General features: G+C 34.0%; 1 protein-coding gene across 1 annotated transcript in view; it reads right to left on the reverse strand.

The window, feature by feature from the left end:
* The window catches only part of LOC119609195, a 40,575-nt gene that overhangs the window by 6,672 nt on the left and 22,264 nt on the right, over window positions 1–11,639 (reverse strand). The window lies entirely within an intron of this gene.

Here is an 11,639-nt window from a genome sequence, read left to right on the forward strand (position 1 = left end):
TTAATTTTGGACCTCAATTGATCAAAAAATTCCGATGAAATAGTGATCAAAAACGGATTTCTTTTGAAAATGATCATATGGGGAAAGCAAGGGGAAGGGAAGGCGGTTGCGAATAATAATGGAGAATAAAATTACCAAAATGGCTTAAGTAGATACAAATATTAAAATCATAACCAAAATAGATAAAAATTTTGATATACAAGAAATTTAAATAATGATATATAAAATTTACACTTTATTTTGTCCGATAAAAAAGTGAATTTATTTTAATTTTAGATGTTATACAGAAAAATTTTAAGTACAATAATTTAGTTTTATTATTATTTTTGTAGCATTGTATATAAACTAAATGATTTTGAAAAAAATTTCCATATTCAATAATCATTTAACCGATTTTTCGCTGAAAGAATATAGCATGAGTACTTTTGCACTTTATTTTGTCCGATAGTGTACATATATGTCTGATATTTTTAGGTTCAATAGAAAATCAAACAAGTAAGAAAGAAATTATAGTCGGGCTAGGCCGACCTACATCTGTTACAAAAAAAATGTAATTTAGTTTTCATAATAAAGCATATAAGTTGAATTGTACCTTTCCTCATATATACTAAAGCCATTTATTGTTGAATAAAATTGTGGATATTTAAGTCAAATTTTGAAGGGGGCTTTGTATAGGGGCTATGATCAAATGAGATCCTATAATTATAAAATTCATGAGAGTCATCAAGGCTAGTATAGGACTTGTTTTTGCAGCTTTTTGTCGAGATACTAGTATATATATTAAACATAATTTTGAACTTAAAAGCCCTATTCGTCGGGTTCAGTTGTATGGGGGCTAGGTGAAATAATGGAGCGATGTTAGCATTTTCAATAGGCTTCGTCTCCGGTACCATAGAAGATCATGTGCCAAATTTCATTGAATTATCTTCAAAATTGCAAACTGTAGTTTGATTACAAGGTTTACAAGCCCTATTCAGAGGTTCAGTTGTATGGGGGCTAGGTAAAATAATGGACCAATGTTAGCCATTTTCAATAGGATTGGTCTCTGGGACAGTAGAAGATCATGTACCAAATTTTATTGAATTATCTTCAATTTTGACCTGTAGTTTGATTATAATGTTTTCATGGACGGACGGACATAGCTAAATGGACTCAGAAAATGATTGCAACGTGTTGCAATGTTTCTAGGTTCAATATTGTAGAAAAAACAAAAAATTTTCGTTGAAGAACTAAAAAGTACCAAAAATATTTTTTTTTTACTTATCCTCTTCATCTATGATTTTGGCAATAACAACACATAACTTTATTTGTAATGTCTTGCTCTTTCTCTATTTTTATAAACAAGCAAACTAAGTACAAGAACAACATTTATCATATGATACTAAATGTTGTTGCTGTTTTTTCTTTTTGTCAAAGCATGCACAAAAATTTGGGATTTTTGATGATTTTGATAACGACTATATCTGGGGTCTTTAGAAAATTGATTTCAACAAACATACACAAGCACATAGCTTAATCGTCCGCTATCTTTAAGAGTCCAAAATATACTTTTGTGGTTGGAAAATTATAATGTCGAAATTACAAACGGAGTGACAAACTTTTTAATATATATACACTTCTTACGAAGGTGAAGCCAGTACAAACAAGTAAGAGTGTTATATTCGGCTATGCCGAATCTTATATACCCACCATCAAACCTCGTTTGACTCGAATGAAACTTACTTATGTCGAATTTCATCTATATATTCGTATTATTAGGCCAGTTATAAGCGTTAAAGGAATTTTCTGAAGGGGACCTTATATGGGGGGTAGGGTCAATCATGGACCGATCAACATAAAATTTTTTAGATAGATTTTGACTCGTATGAAACTTACTTATGACGAATTTCATCTATATACTAGAATTTTTAAGCCAGTAATGAGCGTTAAAGTCATTTTCTGAAGGGGACCTTATATGGGGGGTAGGGTCAATTATGGACCGATCCTCATAAAATTTTGCACAGTGATTTTGGATCACAAGAAACTTACTTATGTCGAATTTCATCGCTATATTCGTATTTTTAAACAAGTTATGGCTGTTAAAGCTGCTTTTCGAGGGCCACTTGTATGGGGGCTATCCGAAAACGTGGACCGATATTGCCCATTTTCAATACCAAACAAACCTTACCTATAAGAAATATTTATGTGAAATTTCAACCCTCTAGCTCTTTCCATTCGGACTCTATCGTGCTTTCAACAGACAGACAGACAGACGGACGGACGGACAGACATGGCTAGATCGTCTTAGAATTTAATGAGGACCCAGAATATATATACTTTTGTGGGTCTATGACCAATATTTCGATGTGTTACAAACGGAATGACAAAATCAATATACCCCCCATCTTTTTTGATGGTGGGTATAAAAATTATTACAAACAAGTAAGAAAGTATAGTCCGGCAGACCATATGATACCCTACCCTAGTTATGAATATTAAATGTGATTTATTTTTCATAATAAAGCATTTATCTTATATGATTTATTTAAGCAATTTATTGAAGAAAAATTATTTTCTAAAAGAGGCTTTATATTGGGGATAGGAGCAAATGTGGACCGATCCCGATAAAATGGGCTGGAGAGATTTGTATTTATATAATATTTGTCTGTGCTAAATTTTATTGCAATAACAGATTTAATAAATGAATTGCGGATATTCAAGTCACTTTCTGAAGGGGCTTTGTATGGGGGCTAGGGTCAAATGAAGTCCGATAATTTCGAAATTCGGGAAGGTCATAAAGGCTTGTATAAAACTTATTTGTGCGAACTTTCATCGAGATACGTTTATATTATACATAATTATGAGCACAAAAGCCCTTTTCGGAGGGTTCAGTTATATGGGGGCTAGGTGAAATAACGGACCGATTTTAAATAATTTCAATAGGCTCAAAACAAATTTCATCAAATTATTTTGAAAATTGCGACCTGTTGATAACAACGTTTACATGGACACACGGACGGTCGGACGTTATATTTCAATACGTTACAAACATCAGCACAAACGAATAATAACCCTTCCCACTATAGTGGTGTTGGGTATAAAAATAAAAAAATACCAGTTGTAAAAAGTATCAGAAAGTCCCCTTTTATAGATTTTCGATCAATCAGGGTGCTGCGTATGTGCATAAAAACCATTCACAGAACAAACAAGTAAGAAAGCATAGTCGGGCGTGGCCGACCATATGATACCCTACACCAGTTATGAATATTAAATGTGATTTATTTTTCATAATAAAGCATTTATCTTTAATATTCCCTTGTTCCGATACATTTAAGCAATTTATGGATGAAAAACTAATTTTCTGAAAGAGGCTTTATATGGGGGCTAGGGGCAAATATGGACCAAGCCCGATAAAATTTTGTGAATATATTTATATTTACATAATATTTTATTGTGTTGAATTTCATCGCGATATTTGTGTTTATAAGTTAATTTGGGACATTCAAGTAATTTTCTGAAGGAGACTTTGTATGGGAGCTAGGGTCAAATGGAATCTTTATGAAATTTGGCAGGGTCATCAAGACTTCTATAAAACTTAGTTGTGCCGTATTATATCGATATATCTGTATATTTAACATAATTATGAGCTCAGAAGCCCTTTTCGGGGGGGTTCTGTTCTATGGGGGCTAGGTGAAATAATGGACCGATTTTAACCATTTTCAATAGGCTTCGTGCTTGAAAATTGCGACCTGTACCTTGCGCACAAGGTTTACATGGACAGCCAGCCAGCCAGACGGACGGACATAGCTTAATCGACTCAGAAAACGATTCTAGCCGATTGGTATACTTTAAGGTGGGTCTAGGACGAATAGTTTTGTATGTTACAAACATCAGCACAAACCACTAAAGTGGTGTAGGGTATAAAAAGGAGAAAAAATAGTTTCCTCCAGATCTGCATTAACTTAACAAAAAAGTCTCTTTTTACATGTTCTCACTCTAAATACTTAATTTCAGGTGTAATATTATATAAAATTCAAAAAGTAACTTTTAGAGAACGAAAAAGTACCAAAATGTCCACATTATAGGTTCTCACTTAATCCGGGCCCTACATGCTAAATTTCATGATTCTAGGTTCAATATTAAAGAAAATTCAAAAAGTACCTTTTGTAGAATGAAAAAGTACCAAAAAGTCCACATTATAGGTTCTCACCTAATACGGGCTCTACATACTTAATTTTATGTTTCTAGGTTCAATATTATAGAAAATTCAAAAAGTACCTTTTGTAGAACGAAAATGTACCAAAAAGTCCCCTTTTACAGGTTCTCACCTAATCCTTAATTATATGTTTCTAGGTTCAATATTATAGAAAATTCAAAAGGTACCTTTTGTAGAAAGAAGAAGTACCAAAAAATTCCCTTTTATAGGGTCTCACAAATTCAAAAGGTACCTTTTGAAGAACGAAAAAGTACCAAAAAATCCCCTTTTATAGGTTATCACTTACTCCGGGCCTTACATACTTAGTTTTATTTTATTTATTTTAAAAAGTGCCTTTTGAAGAACGAAAAAGTACCAAAAAATCCCCTTCTGTAGGTTCTCACCTAATCCGGGCCCTATATGCTAAATGTCATGTTTCTAGGTTCAATATTATAAAAAATCAAATAGTACCTTTTGTAGAACGAAAAAGTTCCAAAAAGTCGCCTTTCTGTGGGCTCTACATGCTTAATTTCATGTTTCTAGGTTCAATATTATAAAAAAATCCAAAAGTACCTTTTGTAGAACGAAAAAGTACAAAAAAAAAACACTTTCATAGGCTCTCACCTTATCCGGGCTTTACACACTCAATTTCATGTTCCTACGTTCAATAGGCTCTCAATTAATCCGGGCTCTTCATACCTATTTTCATGTTCCTACGTTCAATATTGTAGAAAATTAAAAAAGTACCTTTTGTAGAACGATAAAGTACCAAAAAGTCCCCCCTTGTTCGCACCTAATCCGGACTCTACATACTAAATTTCATGTTTCTAGCCAATAACTACACACTGCTTCGTTCGTAACGTGACGTCATGCTGTTATAAACAATGTATTTGTTGTTGTTTGTTTACAGTCTGAGCATGAATGAAAAATCTAAATTTGTGATGAAATTTTCAGAGGTTGTCTCGGATTGTTGCTGATCTCTCCGTTATTTATGGACCGATTTTTCTGATAGAATTATAGAAGATTCGGACTTCGCAGATTTTGGGGTCTTCTGAAAACTGATTTCAACATACACACAGACAGACAGACTGACAGTCAGGCGGGCATGGCTAAATCGACTCCGCTATCTATAAGGTTCCAGAATATATACACTTTATAGGGTAGGAAAATTATATTATAGAAATTACAAACGGAATGACAAACTTGTATACATATACCCTTCTCACGAAGGTGAAAGGTATAAAAATAAATTTTAGTGCATATAAGCAAAGAATATTTAATACATAGAATGTGCATCATGCATGACGCACTTAAAGAATACGTGTAAATCATAACAACCCGCACGTCGAGATGCGTATTCATGTAATAAATATTCTATCATATAAGTTTGTCATTCCGTTTGTAATTTCTTTAATATAATTTCCGACCCTATAAAGTATATATGTATATTCTGATAGATAGCGGATTCGATTAAGCAATGTCCGTCTGTTTGTATATTTGTTGAAATTAACTTTCTGAAGATATCGGGGGTATCTTCGGGATCCAACAATTTTGTCAGACACGCTTTCGAGAATTTTCCTATTTAAAAACAAATAAATTTTGCTATTGTACTTTCCCGTAGAGCCCGGATTAAGCGAGAACCTATAAAAGATGACTTGCAAAAATCCTTCGTGGTATCGACCTGTGACCGGTTATGCACAATTTTGAAATTGTTCGGTTATTTTTAGAATAGTGCAGCAGCGCCTCTGATGTTGAGTAGACTTATTACTACTCAAGGCTACAAGATATAGTCAATTTATATTTCACTTCGGCGACGTTAAATTCTATAGAGTATACCGAAAAATTACGAACTGTTACGTCATAAGAAAATATAGGGTTAGTAAGTGTTATACAACGCAGGTTACAATTCCCAGTAGAATAAGAAAACATAAATTGTAAAGCAAAAAGAAGGGAAAGTGGTATGGAACAAGGTTGAAAACTAAAGGGACCCAGCATAGTTATTTGACAACAATAGACTAATTGTAAAATAAATGAAATGTTAGAGGAAATAATGAACCTTGCTATAGTCTATCAATTGAAATATAGTTCATTCCACTAATATCCCGAAGCGAAATTAATAAAAGTGGTGAGTCTATATTCAATTTCGTTAATACTAACAATCTAAGTACATATATGTAATTCTGGTAACACACCAACATTCATTTTTCCAAGTACGGATAATTTAAATCCTCAGACACATACTTAAGACAATCACAAAGGCAACGAAAAGCTTCCCTCCATGGTGAAATTCGGAGCTATCTCAGCTACGTAAAGAAATACATAGAGCCTTCAACACATGCTACAATAATAAATCGTGGCAGACATATCACGACAAATTAAAAGTATTTAAGAAAGCTATAATAGTCGCAAAAAGAACCTCACGGCGAAGTTTTTGCGTATCTATAGACAACACAAAGGACTCTGCTGGACTAAGTAAAATTCTTTCCAAAGGCCAATCCAACAGAGATCCCTCTGTTTTCGTTGCTTATCAGGAATGTTTCCAGACGTGATTAGTGATATCATTTCTAATGCTTTGGTGCTATTCGATAATTGGGCCACAGACAGCGGCCTAGGAGTAAACCCAAGCAAGACGATACATTCACAACAAAGACCAAAATTCCAAGCTTCATCTTGCCGCGGTTAAAGAACTGCGAAATACCCTTATCGGACAATGCCAAATATCTAGGAATTATTGTAGACTCTAAATTATCATGGAAATGCCAAATATCTAGGAATTATTCTAGACTCTAAATTATCATGGAAACTCAACATCAAGCACAGAGTCAAAAACGCAACGGTTGCCTACTATACCTGCCGTAAGAAGTTTCGAATGAAATGGGGACTTAGTCCCAACATAGTTAAATAGATGTACACAGCTATAGTACGTCCTATTCTTATATATGGATCTCGTGTATAATTGATTTCAACTAAGAAGAAATTTGTTGTAGATCAGCATGCATTGGGATAACAGGTGCTCTATGAACTAGTCCTTCAGAAGCTCTGAACAATATATTGCACATCCTATCTATAGATCGGCATATTATCGTCATATCTGCCTGCAGCGCAGCGAGGCTTAACTCATCCGGAAGTTGAAAATCAAGAACATATGAACACGCTAAGATTTTAAGCAAATTACCTCCAATCTTGAACCAACCAATACAGAGATTTTTATAGGGTTTTCAAAGTCAGAGTTCCTTCCAGGAGCGAGTGGTGTAGGTGTAACCTACCGGGCGAATATACCACCAGAATCTTTACAGATGGTTCTAAACTTAACTGTGGTTTTGGTTCTGGTGTCTTCTGTAATGAAGCTGGGATAAGTATATCTCACCGTTTTCCCAACAACTGTAGTGTCTTTTAGGCCGAAATATTCGCGATAATGTCAGCCTGTAGGGTACTACATGACATCAATATTCAAGGCAACATAGGAATTTTTGTCGATAGTCAAGCGGCACTTCTCTTAATAAATTCTTATAGTACTACCACTTTCCTATTAGTTAGAAAATACAAGAAAGATCGTCAAGATGGGTCGCCTGTCTGACATTACCTTTGTTTGAGTCCCTGTGCATAGGGTCTATTATGGAATTGAACAGGCAGAAGAGCTTGCCAAGACGGGATATGCTTTTGATATCTTCAACGCCGTTCTAGTAGCAACCCGGTTAGGTTTTATCAATAATACCGTCAGATTGTATCTTTTAAAGGCTGAAATAGGTGGAATAACCTAGACACATGTAAAAATCACTGGGTGCCAGGCAGACAGAACACTGTCGCAGTTGCAAAGACCGGGAAAAAAAAGAAACGGTCTTCCATCTTCTCTGCGAATGCCCTGCTCTTTCCGTTAAAAGAAACCGTTTTCTTGGCAGTTACTTCATATCTAACCTTGGTGAGATATCTGGATCTAAGCTTAATGATATCGTGAGATTTCTCACTGTTACAGGCTGGATCTAATACTAAATGTGAGAACTCGTGGAATCTAAAATAGAATGCCGAATTAGGAAACAAATAAGGATGATAGAAGGGACACGACGGACAAGGTGATCAAACTGCTAAGTAAAGACAATCCGCACGATCAGGAGACATTACCCTTATTGACCTTCACTAGAGAATTGTAGAGGTAAAAGGTGAACGACTTAAACGTGGAAGGCCTTCCTTCTGGATGCCACCCAGATTATCTCTACTGGCTGACTATGAGCTTGATAACAGTCAGATCGCTAAAGGGATAATTGGGAGAAGACCGTCCACAGGTCTTTCCCTCCACGAGATATTAATAATACAGGACTAGCGAAGAAGAAGAAAGCCAGAAACGGGACTTTGAGGTCTTTTGCCTCTCTGTGAAGATGGCGAAGGTATATTCCCCAATCTTCTCGTCTAGGGATAGGCTCCTTTTCAATGGTAACCCTATGATCTGAAATTCCATTGGGATCTCCTGATCAAGTGGACCTTCATACACGATTTTTCGTGAGATTATTTTGCAAAAATTTTACTAATTCACTCATAAATTGTTAGTAGGTTTCTGGCTGCCACACCCAATACATAGTGCTTAATAGGGGATATCCAATGCCGCTTGTGGTGTATTTCTAATAATACCTATAATGCCAATTAAGATACTATTTTCAGCTTTCCTAAGTATCTTTTTGTAGCTAAGAATATAAAAAGAATCCTTGAATATTGTCAGAGAACAACTGTCGTGATTTCAACGATGGTCTTGCAAAAGCTCAAAATTGTATGTCAAATTTATAATATCATTTTGTTTTTTTTTTTTTTTCTGTCAAGATACAATAGTTACAATTAATACACATACAAGAATTATATAGGAGAGAATTGGGGACTGCTACCAGATATTGGATTTACACATCGGTTGTTAGGACTATTCCAACTTATGGTTGTATTTTTTGGTGAGAGGTTTTGAGAAAGAACAGTTATCGGAAGATGCTCAATAAAGCTCAAAAGTGTGTCTCTCTTGGCATTACTAGTAGTATTGTACAAACGGCCTTGGAAATCATAGAACATTTTGGAGAGAGTGTGGCGGCTAGGAATCTACTAAAACTCTGAGTCTTTATTAGTCGAACCTTCGCGAGACAATCACACGAATATTCTGTACGAAGTAGGTCAACTTGATTATGGCAACTACCCTTGTGGAATTACAGATCATAGAATTACGACTCAAGACATTACGGGAACATCTCAAATTATATTTTCAATTAGGTACGACTGGTTTGTATCCTATAGACTGTTTGAAGGGTGTGCAAAAGGGTTAAAGTCGGATAGTATCAAATGGATACCTGCACGATTGCCAGTGTTGATATCGCTATAAAAAGATTCCTTCAGATTCCCTAACGAATGTAGTGCCCTGCAAACAGAGACACTAGCGATCTGAAAAGCGACGGAATGATATTGATCTGGAAATATATTCCATGACGAACTGGAGGAAATTGCTGAACACATCCCTAGCATCGACTCGGTTTTATAGGAATACTCAGATTCTCCCACAATTTATTCTTAGGGAATCGATTAGGTAAAACTACCAGTTTGATTCCCCTCGAATTGACCTGTTTTTATTCCTCTCTACTTAAGCTCTTTTTGTTTTCCTCTAGTCACCCCTATTTTGCATTTTGATTACGTTTACGCATTCAGTTTCGCAACGATCGAAAAAAGGTATTCCAACAAAATCTGAATCGTAAGAAAAAGAAGAAGCAATTCGATTTCGTTTCAATTCCATTTCGTTTCAATGCTTTACGAATATGTGTATTCTGCTTTACGATCGTACCTACGTTTTTGTAAGTTGTTGTTTATATGGCGGAGAGTCGAATCGAAATGCAGAATACCAAAGTTGCCAAACGGAGAAAATTTCGATTCGAATTGAAATTCAGAATTGGGGCCAGTGTTTTGTATCTCTCATTCATATTCTGCGTTTCGTTTACGATGCCGCATTCAGTTGCATAGATCGAAAAAGGTATCCCAAAAAAGGAATTTCAATGCTTTACGATTGTGTGTATTCTGCATTATGATCGTAACTACGGTTTTGTAAGTTATTGTTTTAGCGACGGAGCTTCGAATCGAAATGCAGAATACCAAAGTTGCTAAACATTTCTATTTGAATTGAAATGCAAAATAGGGATGTCTATCTTTGGATCTTCACACTCTACGGAGGGCAATGGAGCTATGGTCTTCTATACATAAGCCTATTTACAAAATAATCCATTATTTTAAGTGAATTTGCAATGTTCGACGGTATCCAAGTCGGGCTTTCACTAAACTTGTGCAACTTTTTTACATCAGTTAATTCTCTTAAATATAATACACTTCACTTAAATATAGTTAAAAAGGTAATTATCTGCAGTATAATTTTGTGTTAACTGTTAAAACCAATTAAGTATTGCTAAAATAAATATAAATAAAACAAGAGTTTTATATTCGACTGTGCCGAATTTTATATACCCTTCACCATAGTGTTTTTTGACGAAATTTTCAGAGGATGTCTCGGATTTTTACTCATTTCTGCGTTATTTATGGACCGATTTTGCTGATTCTAAATTTCTAGATTTCTCGAAAGCACGTCAGATAGAATTATTGAAGATTTAGAACCCAAAGATATCTGAGGTCTTCAAAAAATTGATTTCAACAGACAGACGAAGATGACTTTATCGAATTTATAGGTCGAAAAATTATATATATTCCCTTCTCACGAAAGTGAAGGGTATAAAACAACCCTAACGAAAAATAAATGAAATGTATTAATCTAGTGATTTCCTTATCTTTTCAATTATTAATGTAATTTTTCATTTTAAACTATAAATAAATAAAATAATATGTTTTAATTGTAATGTAGTTTTATGTTTTAGATTTTACTTTACAAATATCTTTACTAGATTTTCAGTTCATTTTAAAAAACATTGCAATCGATCTTGTATTTAACAGAACGTTAAACCAATCTGTCTGTTGTTAATAATAATCTAATTAATTTACTTCCGATTTAAATTATAATTAAACAATTATTTTTAAAAGCTAAACCTCAAAAAATATACTTCTTTTATAAAAACTTTTAGAATTGCTTGTTGTCACATTGTCAATTATTTATAAAATCATATTGTGACGTATTAAAGTTTAGGGAACATTAAAAAAAAAAATGATTCATATTATTATAGTAATTATCTTGTGTGACTTACCAAGCCAATAGTTTGTTTAATGATGAAAAGTAATACGCAAACAAGTACAATTGTGTAACATAAAATAGAATTATTGATCACATTCAATTATTAATTTAAAGCAGAGAACAAAAGTAAATACTTTCGATTACATTTTTAACTAAATTATATCAGTATGAAAGAAATATCATGAGAAATATTTCGAATGAACCAAAATATTTTCCAGACCTATTTTTATAGATTTCTTCAATAAATGTATTTTCTTGATTTACACAAACAAAAAT

The sequence above is a fragment of the Lucilia sericata genome, unplaced genomic scaffold, assembly GCF_015586225.1.
Source record: "Lucilia sericata isolate MDLA Ls3-8-SP2 unplaced genomic scaffold, ASM1558622v1 Contig000947F_arrow, whole genome shotgun sequence".
Taxonomy (NCBI): domain Eukaryota; kingdom Metazoa; phylum Arthropoda; class Insecta; order Diptera; family Calliphoridae; genus Lucilia; species Lucilia sericata.